General features: G+C 35.9%; 1 protein-coding gene across 5 annotated transcripts in view; it reads right to left on the bottom strand.

Annotated features, from left to right (window-relative positions):
• Window positions 1-20,278, bottom strand: part of atxn1a (ataxin 1a) — a 109,444-nt gene that overhangs the window by 69,731 nt on the left and 19,435 nt on the right. For 4 of the 5 annotated variants that reach the window (XM_051871822.1, XM_051871823.1, XM_051871821.1 and 1 more), the window contains exon 2: window positions 10,171-10,363. The gene's annotated coding sequence lies outside the window, so the exon portion shown is untranslated. Of the gene's footprint in view, window positions 1-10,170; window positions 10,364-13,112; window positions 13,132-20,278 lie in introns of those variants that run through there. The other variant, XM_051871826.1, reaches the window with a different exon arrangement.

Below are 20,278 nucleotides of genomic sequence, written 5' to 3'. Positions count from 1 at the left end.
AAGAAACTTGGAGAAAATTGTGACACGACTTTGATACACACTTATATCAGTTTTAACCTAATTATTTGATGTAAATACAAAAAGACTTATATTACATATTACCTATTCAAAATAAAGTGTCTGGAACTGATTCAAAAACATTCTAAAGAATAAAATTCTTCTTAAGTTAAGAAAAGTTTGCATTCTGAGAAAAACTTTTGAAACTTTTGAAAATAACATTTCTTTGTTTCTTTATTCTAAAGACTGTTCTGAAGAGAAAAAAAAATTAAGAATTCAAATTCTTGAAAAAATGTTATTAAAAATATAGAGAAGAGAAGAAGTGTAATTCATTTTTTGGATTGCTTCAGGTATTAAACATTATAATACTAGCTCAATATAACAATACTACTACAATATTTTACTTATATAATATAATCTTGTATACTAGAAGTTTGTCTTCCCAATGGAAACATTAAGGGTTACCAACTGGAAAAAATATTTGACAACTTTAAGAATTTCTCAAGTATTGCACTTTACATTGTTCTAATAATTTATTATATTTTTTCTTAAAGAGATTTTCATCAATCCAATTTTCATGTTACAGAACATTATTTGTATCATCTGTGTTGATTGGTCAGTAGTGTCTAGAGGTGTCTGTGTTCTGGTTGCTGATTGGTCAATATGTAGCAAGTGAATTGACTGCTCAGTGATTTGGCCATAGTGTGTTGATTTGTGTTGGGTTTGCATTCTGTCTGAAGTTTAGTCAATGTCTATAATGAGTTGAACAGTAGAGTCTGTTGATTGTGAGCATTGTGTGTTTTTACCGGAAGGAGAATTGAAGACTCTCTGAGTCATTGTCTTTGCACTCTGATGTGACATTACTTCTCTAATCACGTTCTGGTTTTGTCTATAGTACTCACTCACACACATACACATACTCACACACACACACACACAAACGCATATCTCTCTGGATCCCACTGCCAACATGCTCTAAAAATATCTGCATCAGAAGCTCTTCTGCTGTGTGTGTGTGTGTGTGTGTGTGCGTGTTGGGATGAATCATTCAACCAGAGAGAGCTACTCAACTGATCCCTCGCTCTCTGTCTCTGTGAATGTGAAAGAAATAGAGAGAAACAAGGGAACAGAGGGAGAGAGTTAAAGAGGGCATGGTTTTCCAAGAATGGACTACTGAATACATGCTCTAACAATTACAACCAACAGCTTCCGTCCAAGGAGGCAGTAACTGCTCAAAAATTTGAATAAGAAAAAAAACAGTATAGAAAATAAAGCAAAGCGAATATTACAAGATAAAAGTGTATGTTTTCCAAGGATTTGTTGACTAATGGTCTCAAAAGAAAGTGACTATTAATAATAGCCTAATAATTGTTAGTAGAAACATATTCTTCTTCTATTGTTTTTTCACTTTAATGTTTAGTATGTCAGTTAAATATGTCAATTATTGGTTGCTTATTGATATAATGGGGTTTCATATGGCAATGGTTTTCAAACATTTTGATACAAAGGACCTTTAAATATGATTTATATTTTACATTTTATAAAGACCCTTTTATACTGGATGAGAAGATTACTAAGTATGATATAATCAAGACAATTGTGTGCTAAATTATATAAATAGCTTCTTTTTTTTTTTTTTTGTATATTTCATTGTACTAAATTCAAAAGAAGAAATTAAAATATAAAATAATTATGTTTCAATGTCATACAAATCTCTGTATTAAGTACAAAGTCACTTTTCTACCCAATATTTAATGTTAGATTTACTTTTATTGCACAAATACTGTTCTGGTATATTTTAATAGAGAATAGCACCCTACAAAACCAAGGACACAAATACACACTACTCTTGAAAGTATGAAGGTTATAACTTAATTAAAAAAAAGAGATACTTTTTTCTACCAAAATGTAGATTGGTTTTAAAGGGTTAGTTCACCCAAAAATGAAATTTCTGTCATTTATTACTCACCCTCATGTCGTTCTACACCTGTAAGACCTTTGTTCATCTTCGGAACACAAATTAAGATATTTTTGAGTCACTGTAGTCACGTTGTATATTTTAACCATGTTTTTACTACTTTTCTGGACCTAAAAAGGTGCAATGACGTTGCTGCCTATGTGTGGTTCAGATACCCTCGAAATTCATCAAAAATATCTTAATTTGTTTTCCAAAGATGAACAAAGGTCTTAGGGGTGTGAAACGACATGAGGGTGAGTAATTAATGACAGAAATTTTTGGGTGAACTAACCCTTTAATTTCTTACAGTTCAAAACTAATGCTGTCAATAAAAACAAATAATTGTGAATGCTGTCATGATTTCTGACAAGTCTTTAAAGGGGTCATATGATGCAATAATGTTTTCCTTCTCCTTTAGTGTGTAATGTATCTGTTTCTGCATTCATATAAGATCTGCAAAGTTACAAAGCTCTTAGATATTACTTCCTCAAACATCCACATCACAATGTGAAAAATTAGTACAATGCCTGCCCACAGGCATACACAAAGAAAGAAGGCAAGGTTTCAGTGAATTAAAGTGTTGTCGTCATGTTGCGGTGTGTTTGGATGTGAAAGTAAAGCCACTTTTGCTTTCAGAGCTTAATCAGAGGTTAAGATTTATTTATAAAGCTGTTCCTAAACAGTAAAACCCAAAAGTTTGCTTGTGCACAGCACATTTTACAGAGGACAGCTATTTACAAAGACTACTAATGAAATGTTCTGCTCAAGTCGTGCTTGCAAAGTTGGTGCCAATCGATCGGCTTGATCATTCGCATTTTCAGAATTGGACATAACTCAAACTGATATGGTAAAACCTTTTAAAAATGCTTTAGAAGCCTTGAAAGCTGAGGCTCGTGATTATGGTACAGGGCGTTACATTTCCGACACACGCTTGAGGTGTTTGGCCAATCAAAAAGCACTGGGTCAGCTGGCCAATCAGAGCACTCTGAGCTTTTCAGAAGGAGGGGCTTTGTAGAAATCAATGCGTTTCAGACAGACTGGGAATAGAGGAGCTGAATTAACGTACAGTATGTGAAAAAAATGCTTTTTGAACATTAAAGCATGGTAACCTATCTATTACACCCAATAATCAAAATAATGAATTTTTAAAATAGCATCATGACCCCTTTAATTCTTGTTTTTTTTTACATTATTGTTCCCCGCAAAACCCAGTTTGAAAAACCCTGCCATGCAGAAGCTTTGTAAACATCAAATGTAAATGTAAATATCATTCGGTAACATGAATTTATCCTCGGAGGGGATATGAATTTATGAATTTATCTCGGCTCCTCATTTCAAAAGTCACGGATCACTACATGCAAATGAGCGTTTCTGAGTGTCGCTGCATGTTTTGTACGTGTTGATTAAACACTGCTGTGCAATGTTTGCATTTCCACGAGGGTGTGACAGATACGAGCATGCTAAGGTTTGCATTCCAAGAACTGCACTTCCTGTCAGTCAAATGAATCAAGTTTCACTCCGAATAACAATAAAGGTAGTTTGAAGCACAGGAAAGAAAAGTGAGGAGACTGTGAGTGAGAGCGAAAGGGCGAGAGCTAAACAAAGTAGCGAGTGACAGAAAAATAGAGACATTAATCTATCCTCTCCCTCCGAGGATCCATCAGACCCGTCAGGACCCGTCAATCACGGGGACCTTGAGCATCTTGCCACACATTATGGAAGCTGTCCGTCCTGCGGAAAAACATTCACGCTCACACACACTGCCTACGATAAACACATCACCTCCCCCTCCTTGCACCTTATCTGCCACATGTCTTTCTCTCGCAGCTTCAGAGTGCAGAAAGACCTGGCATGTCCCTGCCGAAGGCTTCCCTTTAATTCTTCCTCAAAATCTCACATGAGGAATGACTCATCTCTCCCTGTCTCGATGAAAGACTTGCTCTGTTCTCTTCTTTCTGGCTTCTTAGTGGCCAGTGTCCCTGACCCAGACAAAACAGCCTGCAGGATTGCAGGAAAGAAAACTACAATTTATTTATACAAACATCTTATTATCCACTAGTATCCCATTTATCTCAATAGTAGTCACTTGACTAGCGCAGAACCACCGAAAGTACAAGATCATCGATTTCTCGCACAAAAATGATGACGACATTTTGAAGAATGCACTGGTTGTTGTTTTTTTCCTCCCTTCAATTGCACAGAACTGGGAATGAGCAATACAGATGCAAAAGCTCCAATAAATATCATAAATGTATTATATCAATTTTTACTTCTCATCAACAGGCATCGGAAAACTTCAGGTGGACTTAAATTTCAGCCTGTTTGACACATAAAGCTATCATGTGGTGCTTTTGTGTCCTTTTTAAAGTGTGGATGCAGTCCTCATTCATTGTGATTGCATGGAAAAGAGCGACCAGGACGCTCTTCAAAACTTCACCTTTTGTGTTCTACAAATGAAAGTTGAATGAGCCAAAACAGAGCCAATCAGAACATATTTGGTGTTTAAAATACAAAAATGTCAAGCAAGACGTTGGACCAATGAGATTCTAGTGTGGGTGGGGCTACCCAGCGAATAAAACGCCATAACCATGTCTTGAACATTTGGGGGGGGTGACCATGTTTATTGGGTAATTTTTTTATTAAAAGGAATTAAATAATTAAAAGATTAAAAGGGATTTAAGGGAATAACAAAAAAGAAGGCTGATTGTAGTTAAGTACTCAAATTAAACTGTTTGCAAATAATATTTTATATATATATATATATATATATATATACACACACACACACACACACACACACACTTATTTGTAGGTCAAATATGTCAAAAACGCAAAAAATGTCTTGTCTCATCACATTCTGTTATGAATTACATTAATCATATCATATTAATCAAATAATAGCATGTTTTCAATTCAAAACGGCGAAATTTCATAAAAATGTTGAGTAGTTTGCATCACTAGATATTACTGTCAGTCACTTAATATTTCAATAAAATAGTCATCAAATATTAAATGTTTAGCTACTCGACACGTACTCTGTTACTGCTAAAACGAAAGCGTTGCATTGGAATTTGCACTAGTCACTAGTGAACAGCAAGCCCCGCCTTCTTTAATTTGATTGGCCAGCTCACTCCTTCTGACAGTGATGAGCGCTGTTAGACAGCTGAGGCAGACCAAACAATTTCAACTTTTTGTGTCATCCTAACAACAAACAGAGCAATGCATAGTAGAATACAGCAGAGCAACATCAATATTGGGGGGGGACAATTTGGCCATTGCTAATTATTGGGGGGACTTGTCCCCAATCAATGTCTATGGTGGTTACGGCCCTACCAAGAGGCCATCAAGACGTCACGACGCGTGACACTGTTAAAGGAAAGAATCTATGCAAACTGAAATAGCCACAAAAAGGTTGGTGGTAGTTTGTTAAAGAGGATATGTAAAAATACAATGAAATATAACACTAATAAGGAAAGAGTGGAGAGGGACACATAAAACCCTTTAGCATAAATCTAATTATAGTCCAGAGATAGTCGTTACTGATATCGTTATGTAACGGCATGAAATAATAACGCTAATATGTGGATTTGCAAGGTGGGGCAGATAAGGATGTTTCAATTGTTTTGTTTCATTATCTGGCTGAATAAAGTGTGAGAAAGAATGACCCGTTCGATAATAACTTCTATGAAAAACAGCAGTTCCTTTGAACTCATTGTCCGTGAGACATCCGTCCTGCGGCTGACCTTTCCTCTTAGTCTTTATCAGGGAGGCCATGAGGGAAATGACAGTGCTTCAGTACACCCAGAATGCTTGATAGCAGTGATGCTATGCCAAGCACACTAAAAATAACAAAAAAAAATTACAAGAAAAATTTTAATATTCTTAATGTCTTTTTCATGTGACATTGACCTCCTATGACCCGCAATCCTGTTCACTCACAAAATAATTTCATATAATACGAGGATTATTTTACCATTGTAAACATATTGTTGGTGTTCATTTTTCAGATCGAAATCACTGTTGAATCTAAACTCTTAGGCCATTATGAAACTATTGTTCCCCAGTCGCCCTTCAATCGATGCACTTCAGCCGCAGAGGAGGAATTACCTCCCAATAAGCCGCAGATATTAAGGATCATTATGCGATGCTTTCTGTACACAGTATCTCTATAGATACTAGAGTGGCTGCATTGTTGTGCAGTTTGTGCCGAGAGCTGTGGAGAGGACAGACGTGGAGCTTGTCGTATCGGCACAAAGACTCACTTCAGGATGGACTAACTGGAAAAGGGCCAATCGATGGAGTTCTGCCTTGAGCTTGCGGACAATAACACAGCTGAAAAATACCTCCAGCCCTCCCTTTTATCAGTCATTTCCAAAATATCACTGCTGTAAACAATGATGATGTAATGATTTCTTTTGTCATTCATTCCAAAGGGGAAATTGTAAACATTCATCTATGAGAACAGAGACATGACTTTCATAATATGAGTTGTAAAAGTGGCATGATAAGTCATCTCTTGGTAACAGCATTACGGTCTAACTGTACAGAGAGTGAATGGATATGGGGGCGCACAGTGCTGTAATAAAGATATGAACGGCCCCTTTGAGGGGGGAGAACCTTTCTGCTTGGTACACTACAAGCTTTTGGTAATTACCAGAGTGCCAGTGAGCATATGAATAAATTCATGAGCTCTGACTCAGGTAATTAACTCATTGTTTAGTCATTAGCGATCAGGAGAGAGAGAAAGAGAATGAAAAAGAAAGAATGAGGAGAACATATGTAGGAGAAAAATCAGGAAGGATGAGAGGATGGGAATAACAGCAAAAAGAAAAAGGGATGTCAAAAGTACCAAAGTCAATATTAACGTACTGTAAAAATATGTAAGAGAATTAAAAAAGTGAAATATAAAAATATTATATATAATATATATATATATATATATATATATATATATATAACAATGATTTCTATTTCAAATAAACGCTGTTCTTTTAAACTCTCTATTCATCAAAGAATGCTCACAGTTTCCACAAAATCAGCATATTCGAATGATTTCTGAAGGATCATGTGACACTGAAGACAGGAGTAAAGACTGCTGAAAATTCAGATTTGCCATCACAGGAATAAATGACATTTTAAATATATTAAAATATAAAACAGACATTTTATTTCGTAATAATGTCACAATATTACTGTTTTTACTGTATTTTGATCAAATAAATGTAGCCTGAGCATAAGAAACGTTCAAAATCATTACAAAAAATCTTACCAACCCAAAACTATTGAACAGTATTAGGCCTATATATAATAATATTATAATATATAATATAACATACAGTCAATGAGCTATTGTATTATCGCAAAATAACCCAACAGTGTGATCAGGACCTTGCCTGTACATTATACCGTTTTAAACACCGGTACAAACCAAATAAATGGGGATGAAATATTGATTTGAGTTGAATTTATTTTAGTATGTGAGAAATTAAGAGACTGTGGAGTGATACAAGAGACATAAAATGTACACAGTTATGTATCAAATCAGTTTAGTTGTCATTATTCAAGAACATTTGATGGCAAAAGGCTAATTTTACACACGTCGTTTACTTGGGGCAAGAAAAAAAAAAGACACACATTTCTCTGTAACATACTCTGGTACTCGTGGAACTAATATAGGAACATGTTCAAGTTTTACTTTCGACTTGATACCGAAGTACCAGTACTTTTGACATCCCTACTGGAGACTGATAAAAAGGTTGAGAGACATGAAGGAAAAGGAAGCTGCAGAATGACACCGAATGAAGGGGAAAGAGAGACTGAGTGGATTTCCATTTAGACCAACAAGGGGGGACTGGAGGAGAAAATGAGGGAGTGTGAAATGACACCAGAGGCAGAGAGAGATTCCTGTCAGAACTCAAAGCTGAACAGACACTCCTGACGGGTTTATCCACGCACCGCTGGGCCAGACTACAGCTCAACCAGCATCAGATCCTGTCCCCACAGACACGCTACACACAACCAATCCCACGGAAACGTCATCTTACACCACATATCACATTCAGTCTATATGTGCTCTAACACGCTATGACAGGCTGGAAGCTTCATCCTTTCCAAACAGGAGCTCGTAGTGAGGATGGGAAGTGAAATTAGTTCCACAACAGAAGCTAAATTATTTCCACTGTCTTGCGGCGCTGAGAGGGAAGACAGCTTTTGAAGGATGAAGATCAAACTTTTGATGAGGAAAAGGTGTGCCTAACTGTTTAATAATGTGACACTATCACATTTCTGCACTCATTGTGGCAAAAAAAGCTGAATTTTGTGGAATGAGAACATACACTACCATTCAAAAGTTTGGGGTTTCTTTTAAATGAAACAAATTGGGTCCACTTGACCCTGATTAGATTCAAACAAGACACTGCCCTCCATTAAAAAAAAAAAAAAAAAAAACTTGAAAGAGCACAACAGAACAAACTTGAGAGAAATGTTTTTGCACACTGTCTTAAAAACGCAAAGTCAAAAATGGCAAAGACCGTCCTTCTGCATATGTATACAAACACATTTAAATCCACTTAAAAACCTGAAATGTGCAGCCCTTCGACTGACATTTAAAAAATAAACACACTAAATATCTACCTGTAATTGCTGTAAACTATCACAATTAGTAATTTATTAAGTTAGTCGGCTGCTGGACAACTTGTCAATAATCCTGCTCACCTCTAATTATTAGTAGCTGAAAGTATTATCAAATTAAAGACACTTCTGTCATCATGTCGTACCAAACCTGTATTACTTTCTTTCTAACAGAAAATATTTTAAAAGGAAAATGTCTCAATGTCCATTTTTTTGTCTCATTTGTCTCATTGTCTTTTTTTTTTTGTCCTTTCAGTGAAAGTCAATGAGGTCAAGTGTTGTTTTTGAAAATATCTCATTTTGTGTTCTGCAGAAGGAAGTCATAGGGGTTTGGAATGACATGAAGGCGAATAATTTATTTTAATTTTGGGGGGAAATATCCCTCTAAGATGGAAATAAACATAGAGGCATAAACTGTGAAAATCAGAGGACAAAAAGACTACAAAACAGAAAGAATTCCAGACAACTATGTGATCACAACAAAGAAAACTGGAGGTAGAAACAAATGGCAAACAAGTGAGATGACTTTGAAAAAGAGGAAGTCCAGTGTTGAGTCAGCAAGTGAAAGAGAGATAACAAGTAAATGATCGAACTACAGAGAAAGAAGAAGAGAAACATAGACACTTAATACATTTCCACGCAGCTGTGTGATGAGGCTGACCTCACGTCACCTGTCTTTACACACAACCGCTACTGAGAAAAGGGGCTGAAAACGTTCCACGTTTTTTTCAGTAGTCACAACTGACAGAAAACCCTACAGTACAGGCAGAAGACAACCGGCCTGTTTTTAGTTTTATTTTGGCTGATCTCTATTCCGGACTTGCACACAAACTGCACTGCAATCATTTCCCGAAATGTCATTTGTGTGAAAATATTTTGAAGTCTGTAACCAGGACGTTAACACAGGCAAGATCAAATACTGTACCAGGCACAACAAGCTCACTGTTTGTGATGCTCGAAATATGGGAAGAAAAGTATAAATATTGAATTGGGGGTGGGGGTTTATATGAATGTATCTCTCAAGGGAACGGATGTCTTCAGAAAAGTTTCGATGGCATTTTCTTTTCCTCTTACCGCCATGTAAAGTAGTGCTTATAAGCGCAGCGCTGCTTTAGGTACAGCAGTACCCAAAGAAACCGCTGCTGTTCGATAAGCGCCACCTACTGTCAGAGAGTGAATTTACAAAAACAGTCCGTCTGCTGTTTTTGTTTTGTGCGGGTGTGTCTTATGTAGCATAATTTCGCTAATCTAAAGTCAGACCATTCTGTTTTTGCTTTAAATCTTAAAAATATACAATCTAGTTCAAATACAAAACAACTGCTCATGCTAGATGTGTGTAGCATCTTTGTTTGTATTGTGATTAAAATGTTGCCTCTAATTTCAAATGGCTACAGATATTTTTTGTTTAAGGCCAGTTTGCCTGTTATAGAGCAAATAAATAACAAATAAATGTGCTTAAAGAAAAAAAAAAATCAGCAACTGCTTGTAATTTTGCTTGGAGGTAAAAAAGCTTGACCCAAGAAATTATGAGCGTTGTGCACAAGCCAATCCAAACATGTTCAAGTGAAAGTAACCTGCTGTCTTACCCAATTGGAGGATACAGGTGGATCTTAAACAGGCAGAAGGTTCCAATGTTCAATCGGAGAAAAGGGTCCAGCTGAAAGCACTGTGATGGGGATGGGTAAATCTCTCCTCCTGCTGTCTGAGGGGACGGTTCGTGATTCCCACTCTGTCTGTCCACGTCTGCGTCTGTCTGGCTCCAACTACCCTCACCATTCCCTGCCACATTCAAAGACAAAGAGGTTTACACTTCAGCAATGAGCTCCGGGCAGCTGTTGTGATATATAACATTATCCTATATTGTACTGCTAGACTGTATATTTGATCATGATTGGAATGCTGTTTTGACCAATCAACATCCAGAACTGAAAATGTGTTTTATATAAAAGCACATTTTATGAATATATTAAATAGGTAGATATACATTTATATATATCATTTATTAAAATAAATGTGTTCTGAAATCCTCTTACAATGCTACTGTCACTCCTCTTGAATATGTAACCAAGGTAACAAGAGACTAGTTGAGAATGTACTTTAAATAGTTTCAGCCATATGAACCAGGGAGACACCTCAAGTTTGGGATTTAATTTACTATTCGACTAAACCTGCCCATCGGAAATAAAAAGATTAACTAATCAATCAATCAATTAGTCAGTAAATCAGTTAATCAGTTGCTAATGTTGCCCTTAAAAACACATTTTTGTAAACTGTATTTTTTGGTTTATATAAATATATAGCTACTGGTGCCTTGAATTTCCTTCGGGATTAATAATATAAATATATATATATATATATATATATATATTTTTTTTTTTTTTTTTTTTTTTTTTATTATTAATCCCGAAGGAAATTCAAGGCACCAGTAGCTAATAAAACAAAAAGACACTAATACACACAAGTATAACAAATATAAGTGATAAGTGATGGGGGGGTAAGATTTGTTTTTGTTTTTTAAGAAATTAATACTTTTTCAGCATGGATGCATTAAATTGATCAAAAGTGACAGTAAAGACATTTATAATTTTACAAAAGATTTCTATTTCAAATAAATACAAAGTTCTGACATGAAACACTAGATAGCGCTGTCCTTAACTCATTTGGTAGCGATCACATCATTATCTACATAACACAGCTGATTGGTTGCTGTGGTATCAGCAGCCAATGAGCTTGCTGCTCAATCATTCAAATACTTGGCATTGTTTGCTGTTAGCAGTCTGCAGCGCGCTTTCAGAAACCCTCCACCTTCCCCAGCTCCACCTGTATAGATCTGCTACGGGTTTTATTTTATGTATGATGTGCAGCAGCAGCAGCATGTCTTACATGCTCACAGCAATGTCTGTAAATATATTGGCAGTAACAAGTCTCGTTACTTGCTCTGCAGCAGCAGCAGCAATAATCAACAGCAGCGTAGCAGATCCGCCAAGACCAAATACATTACATTGCCATATCCATTACCATGCCAATTCTCTCCGAGAGTTGTCATGACTGAAATACTGTTCTTTAGAACTTTCTTTTCATTAAAGTATCCTCAATAAATGTATTACAGTCTCCACAAAAATATTAAGCAGAAATATTTTCAACATTGATAATAAGAAACATTTCCTGAGCAGCAAATCAGCATATTAGAATGATTTCTGAAGGATCATGTGACACTGAAGACTGGAGTAATGATTCTGAAAATCCAACTTTGTCATCACAGGAATAAATTACATTTTAAAATAAAAAATCTTCTTATAATTACTGTGTTGCCCTGGTGAACATAAAAAAACATTACAAAAAAAAAGAAAAAAAAAAAGAAAACGTACCGACCCCAAACACTGCATATAATATGTAATATTTATTAAATTGCATTTATCTGATTTCATTCCATCAGTAAGTGTACATTCCTCTACACAAAGCCATTTTTTAGCCATGTTTTTTTATCCTTAAACCGTCTGACCTCTCTGTCCAGTTTAATGGTTCATTCCAGGGCTGAGCGGTATGAGGAAAAGCTGTTTAATCAGAATCACTCACCGGGTCTCTGAAGCTCCTAGGGGAGACCGCATTCACAAAACAAACATTGGACACTATTTATAGATGCCTGTCGACATGGCAACCACTCTTTGTTTGTTTGAATCAGAAACTATTTCTCCTTTTTTCCCTTCAAATGTTTCGCTTTTTGCTTCAAAGCAGACGCTGAGACTTAAGACACTCAGTTGTCTCATTTTGCTCTGGTATGTTTCTCCAAAACAAGAGTCAGGGTGGAGTGTATGCTCTGGCAGGACGATACGAGTCCTTTTGTGCATTTGTGTACGAGCTACTTGTGCTCTTAAATTTTGCCGTGTCAAATCTATTAACCACCAATTAATCTTGTTTAGATGGCATCACCCATGGCAACGAGGGCGGCACATACAGTATTTATGCGTGTAGAGGAGTCACAAGCTGTTTACATCAGTTTAAACCGTACTGGTTAAGATTTGATTTGAAGATCTGCAGGCCAATCTGATTGAAAGGGCAGAACTGAATTCATGGTAATTCATTTTCTCCATAGAGAAATTTATTTTTAACATACATAATGTAAACTTTTCAAACTCTGAATGACTTCTCACTCCTATAAAAGCATTGCAACTGACATACGTCACTGTCCATCTCAAACAACGTATATATTTCAATAATTTGCAATAACCTTCAATTATATTGTGGTTTATATGGCATAATTAGTAGTTCATTCTCTGAATGATGTGTTTCACGGTTTAGAACTCTTTATTAAAGCATAATTTGAAATTCCTATGGAGAAAATGAATGGGGAAAATCCTTCTTGATCAAGTACGCGGTCTCTGTTGTGCTCTATTGACAAGTTTTGCTCTCTTTTTTTGAGATCTGTACTGGAGACAACACTGAAGAAAGCCTAAAAGCAAATTTTATGAATCGGACATATACACATGCATCCAAAAACAGATATACGTAGACACACAATTATACTCACATGTAAACCATCACCCTTCCTTGTCTTTTGGGTTTTGCTGACTGTTCAAAAAGGCAGGAAAGAATATTAACCCGCCCACTGTCAGTCAGACACCTCCCACCTCTTTCTTCATAGGGATTATACATATTACACCAACATTACATTACAGAATATCTTGGCTTTATTAAGCTGCTATTCAGAGAACTATTTAGTTAGTCATAATAACAATACTAACAGTTAGTCATCTGATACTTCAAAACCTAATCACATATCAGTCAAAATAAGATACAGGCTTACTGGCACATAGGTAGTAAGGAGGAAGTGACAAAATTTAAAACAATTTTCATTCAACATTTTTTTTCTTTCGTTCTATATATATATATATATATATATATATATATATATATATTCATTCCAATGGGGTCATGGTGCTTTGGTGCTGGGCCCTAATTAACATTAACCTAGATAAATGCTATGATATCTAAATTCTAACATTAACTAATAAATGTTGTAAAAAAATGTTATTTATTGTTAGTTCATGATACCTAATGCTTTAACTAATGTTAATAGATTGAACCGTTTCCTTTAAACTTATTAATCTGCTTAACTAGCCAAATTTTACAGGTTAAAATAAGACCATTTTTTAATGGCAACCATTTCTTACTATGATATTTAGAATTAAATCGCTATTTACAAAGAGATAAATGCAGTTTAGAAAGAGTATGACTATAAGCATAGTGACATTGTAGTATTACTTTATTTTAACTTTATCTCTTCCTGTCAATTGCTGTTTGTAGTATTTTACACGTCAAACAACATTTCTGCCTCTCTAGTATCTAACACTAAAAAGAGCATCTCCTCCTACTTTCACAAAGAGTAGTCTCTGTTTCTGTTTCCCATAATTCAGCAGCTGAGAAGGGCTGCAGGCTGCTGTTTCTCTCTCTCCTCTATCTGAGCAATTACAGAAGTGTAATAAGAAAATGGCAGCTGACCACAAACAGTCAAATTTGTACCACTTGTATTTGTTCCTTTACGAAAAAGAAGTCAAGAGATATCATTCACATGCTAACAATGCTAAGTGATATGTCTAGATAGAGTCGATGGTGTATTTTGTCGGACAAACTAAACCAAAACACAGTCTGCTCAACATGTAGTCTTACTCAATTTTTATTTTTTTTCACAAACCCTGTTTTTCATATATATCCACCTACTAGAATATGCATTTTCATCTGCTGCTGATTAACACCCAAGTATACAACAGTATAAACAGTACTTCCGTCCCTCACAGCCTCATTCTCATTTCTGGATATACTACTAGGGTTATTCCACACTACACTGAAGTAGGAGAGCATAATAACACCAAAAAAAGACAGACAGACGGGAGCTTTAATCTCCTACTAACAAAATGACCTTCACCACTCCTATTTCTGCAGCTATGGTGTGTGAAAGAGTGTGTGTTCCTGAGGGCTTTCAGTCTTTAAAAAATTCATAATGTCATAAGTTCATCTGCCCATTCACATTAGCAGCTGTGTTTATATTACTAAAGAAAAGGTTAAAAATGTCTTAACTTCAACTTTCCCTCTTTTTTACACCCACACACACACATTTGTTTTACTATTAGTGAGGACATTTTATTGGTTTTATATCAATATTTTACTTTTTTTTTTCTATTACCTAACCTGACCCCTACCCTTCAGCATAAACCTCACAGAAACCCTTGCAGAACACTAGACTTAAATAGAAACATAATTTGGCCAATGTGTAAGCAAATTATAATTAGACATACCCTAAAAGTAACCTTCTTTTTTCACAGTAGGCCCAATGTAACTTCTTCTTATCTAGTTTTGTTTTGGTCCTAAAATGTAAAAAAAATAAAAAAAATAAATTGTCTTATAAGATGGTTTATTAATATTACCACTGTTCCAACCATTATGATTATGTTGATTGTGTTTTATTATCATTATAATTTCTAAAAAAGTTATTATTATACATCCTGCCATAAGTGACGTGACTGGTATGTTGTATATAGGCACAATTAATCATTTCCCAATTCCATAATAAAAAATGATTGGCAATCGATCACACGTTCACACCCAGGGCAATGACTATAATTTTAATGATAAACATATAGTTTTAAAATTTGTTCTAAATTTGTTCACAACTATAACAATAGCAGCACAGAGGAACAACATAGTTGGAATCACTTTCAGAATTATTTTTTTCCAGCTGATTGACCGATAAAAACATTGACAGCCAATCAGAATCCATCCTGCTTTAAAGAGCTCAAGCCTTGATACAACTGCGGCGTGCATTTCTGATAAACACAACAATATTGTACATTGGTGTGGATGCTAATATCATTATAGTTATCGTTTTTGGTGTGAACCGGCCTTTAGTTGTTGCAACCCCTAGTATTATTATTACCAATTGATCGAAGTCTTTAACATCAACAGCACAAATATAGGAAGTTTTTTTTTTTCTCCTGTAAGTGCTCGTCGGAAATCACCAACTCTCATTGAAAATGAAAGACTTCAGGTTGCTCTGTCGCTACGAATCGCTGTCAATGTGAACGGCCCTTTAGAAGCTACTGAATGAAGCTCCTGGCACACACACACACGCTGGGCTCAGCGGCAGTTACATAACCGTGAACACACACCCCTATCGGTCAGCTCAAAGTTCTCCTGCTCACTGCAGATGGCTGACCTCTGACCTGTCAGCGCGCAGCAGCCGGTCACGCAGCACACTGCTGACATGGATAATGAAAACACACACAAACACTCCACCCAGAACAAGCTTCATGACAATGACTTACTAGTTAACTGCCAATGGACTCTTGCTTCACAGTAATAACACTGCGGCCCTAAGGGAGTACCTACAATCTAATCCTTAAAGGGACAATTCACCCAGAATTAAAGTTCTGTCATCCTTTATTCACCCTCATGTCACTCATACAACTTTCTTTCCCCAATGAAACAAAAAATAAGATATTTTGAAGAATTTAACAGCTGCTCTATTCCATAAAATAATATGATTTTTTCTGTGTATGAACTATAACTTTAAATCCAGACATGAGACTGAGCCTCTAGACGCTTTATGACATGAACGTTGATAATCTGGCAGTGTTTAGTATTTGCTGTTCTGAACTTACGTAATGTCTGCATGAAGGTTTTCAGTCATGCAGGGCATCGGTAAACGTCAGGTATTTTTATTCAAGAGAACTTGGACTTGGTTATTCGTTTGTTGAAGATGTTTTTCCACTCAACTAAAATGGTAGGGAATCTCTAGCTTTTTAAACCAATCCACATATTTTGATGGGAACTAAAGGTTACAGAGGCATCGGTGATGAGGCCAAGACTGCAAATCTAAATGCATTATGAGACAAAGGGATTATTTTTGGGTAAACCACCCCCACTGTCATCATACAAAACATTTACCCCAGTACATACATTTAAACTACATATTTACACTAGGGATAGACTAGTGTATTTTCTTTTCAAAAGCACAACACAGTTATTAATCCTTTCTACTGCAAATTTAACATTTGTCCATTTTAAACATCAGATTTACAATGTAATCAAAGTTAATGCACTGAACAGCCCTATTAAATTTTCCCACAATATTAGACATAGTGACAAAACTGTAGGCTAACTTTTCTAATTATTTACCATTTTGCACACATTTTCTGAAGTTCAAAAAGAATGTATCAAATCAGTCTTAATATTTGATATGGGGGTTAAACAGGAAGCATGTGGAATTTCATTCATTTCAAGACTTTTACATTACATACACAGATTATATACATATAAACCAATGTTATATTAGTACTATTAGGTATTACAGTACTTATTAAAACATTAAATTAGTTTTTATTTTTATACTTACATTTTAATTTGTCAAGTTCGTCATTTTGTTAAGTGCTTTTGTCATTTTTTCCTCACTTGACGTGTAGATGGGGTGTTAAATATAGCTGTTGTTTTTAAAGCGATTAGTATTGCATTTAAATTTGCTGCAGTGGAGACATTAAAAAGAAAGAAAAAAAAAACACTTGATCCTTTATGAGCATACACACTTAGGAAAGAACTAAAAAGGAAAAAAAAAAAAAACATACTCGCACACGCACCCTTCCCACATGCACACAAGACCACATGCTCACACACACACACACACACACACCAGGCCTCTACTTCTGTAATTCACTTGCTATGTTGCTGCTGGTTTGTTTCACAACACTGTCACATCCAATGAGATTCTCTCTCTGTCCTGGCTTTCTGCCACTCAGTAAGAACGACACACAGTAGAGACCCTCTCGCTGTCGTTCAGACCAAACCCTCCCCTCCATCAGCATTACTTATCAGCGTCTGGCCACTGTCAGCCCACGCACGGCCCAGTCAAACACACTGAGCTCTTTACTACAGAGTAATTCCATGGGCAAATCCACAGAGGGTATAATGCAGGGATTACAGCTGCAAGGCATTACAATCCAAAACACACACTTCAAACACATCTCTATTCACCTGCCTTCACTCTCTCTGTACTCTCTTTCAATAATTATCCTGCCATAACAAAAACATACTGTGGTGTTACCAGATGGTAATATTTTGATATATTCCATGATTACCATATACATATCCTATAGTATTTACACGGTACTCAAAGGTGCTTAGAATAATATCATGCTATTACCATGGTACCATCATGTCCAGTAAATCAAGATGGTTGAAATATAACCATGGTAGTGCAATGTCAAAAACAAATGATGTCATAATGACAATGTTAAACGCCAACAGCTTAAAAACAGACTAGTAGCCTACTACCATGATACAAAAACAATGGTGGTATAAAAATAAAAAAAAGATGATTAGTATCATCATGGTACATGTCAAACAAATCATGGTAAACAGTGGTGGTACCATGTCAAAAATAAAACAAGGTAATAATAACATGGTACATGTAAAAAAGGTAATACCATGGTCTAAAACAAGGTAAATACCTTGATATATGTCAAAAAACAAGGTACTATCATGGCACTTATTTAAAAAACCATGGTGCATGTAAAAACAAGGTAATATCATGGTACATATCTCAAAAATAAGATAATACCATTTACATCTCTAAATAACAAGGTAATATCATAGTGCATGTAAAAAACCAAGGTAATATCATGGTACATACATGACAAAAAACCTAGCAATAACATGGTGCATGTCTAAAAACAAGGTAAAACCATGGTGCATGTCTAAAAACAAGGTAATAATATCATGGTGCATATGTAAAAATACAAGGTAATACCATGGTACATATCTAAAAAAACAAGGTAATACCATGGTACATGTAAAAAACAAGGTGATACCATGGGGCATGTAAAAAAACAAGGTAATATCATGGTGCATGTCTAAAAACAAGGTAAAACCATGGTGCATGTCTAAAAACAAGGTAATAATATCATGGTGCATATGTAAAAATACAAGGTAATAACATGGTACATATCTAAAAAAACAAGGTAATACCATGGTACATGTAAAAAACAAGGTGATACCATGGTGCATGTAAAAAACAAGGTAATATCATGGTGCGTATGTAAAAATACAAGGTAATACCATGGTGCATGTCTAAAAAACAAGCTAATACCATGGTACATATCTAAAAAAACAAGGTAATACCATGGTACATGTAAAAAACAAGGTGATACCATGGTGCATATAAAAAACAAGGTAATACCATGATGCATGTCAATAAAAACAAGGTAATATCATGGTACATATCTAAAAAAAAAAAACAAGGTAATACCATGGTACATATAAAAAACAAGGTAATACCATGGTGCATGTAAAAAAAACAAGGTAACACCATGGTGCACATTTAAAAAACAAGGCAATACCACGGTACAGTACATGTCAAAATTAATTTTAGTTTTAGTTTTAATCCATTTAGACAAAATAGTATATCACAACATGAAAATAATTATAGGACAGAATTTTAATGCCAGAGCAGCTAATAATATGAAAAATGCCCAAAAAAAAGGTCTACATACATGGAACAGTACATGTCCAAAAATCATAGTGATACCATCATATTTTTTTGTAAGTGCAAGCTGTCTCTCCCACTGCCTTGACCTCTGCCTCTTTCGCAGAACGTAAAGAATGAACACAAGCATGTGCTTTACAAAAGTGGGGGCCTCCTCTCAGAGATCCATGAAAGCAGCACAAACGGAGCTGGAGTGAGAATGAAACAGCACAAGCCCAATGATCCAGCAACGACAGTCAATCGCGCGACACCCCCGCTGCGTGTGTATGAGCGCTCATGTGCTAGGCCAGGCAGACAGTCAGCGGGGACCTGCCCATTCAGTCCAAACCAACACAAGGTTTTGCGACTCTGACAGCAAAACCTTTTAGCCTTCCCATGGTCCCCTACAAAACGGTTTGTTAACATTACACCCATGGAAGGGCCAAATAAAAGGTCGCAAAACCTTTCAGAAAACCTTTTTCTGTCACTTTCAATGAAGACTCTTACATAACAGCTCCATGGAAGTTAGTACCCCCTCACTGGAACCGCTGGAAACAAACGATGAAATACTGAACCAACCCGCAAAATAATCTTGTTAACGGTGGGACATATAACACATGATACGACTGATTCTGAAGACAAAACCTGTTTTACAAAGTGGAGCTGTTTTTCCAAAGAGCTACCCAGTGACCTAAGCATGCCCGTCATGTGACCCACCTTGTGATATTTATCAGGAAGAGTATTGAGACCTGCACGCCTGGGGTTAAAAATGGTCTAGTTAGTTATTTTTATTTGTCTATATCAGGGTATCTGCAGAGTTTTTAAATCAAATTTAAGGCTTTTTATGACCTTTTTAAAGACCTGCTCAAATAAAATTAATACCATATGAACGGGGTAGGGCAGTGTCTATGATAACATACTTTGCAGTTGAAATAATAATAATAATGAAAATGCAAACTCACTTCCAGCCAGTAGGTGCTGCTTATGGAACAGCAGAAATATAGCGGCTACCCTGGTAACACCTGTATACAAAGCAGCTGCACTTATTAGAACGCGGTGGCGAGTCTGCAGGTATGATATAAACACCATGAAGAAAACAATGTCATAATTCATCAACAGTAGATTTTTAAGCTTGGCACAAATGTGCAGTATTCACTGATTGCAAACTGCTCTGGAACCGCGAG

This window comes from Ctenopharyngodon idella, chromosome 19, assembly GCF_019924925.1.
Source record: "Ctenopharyngodon idella isolate HZGC_01 chromosome 19, HZGC01, whole genome shotgun sequence".
Classification (NCBI taxonomy): domain Eukaryota; kingdom Metazoa; phylum Chordata; class Actinopteri; order Cypriniformes; family Xenocyprididae; genus Ctenopharyngodon; species Ctenopharyngodon idella.
This window is presented reverse-complemented; position numbering and strand designations above follow the sequence as displayed.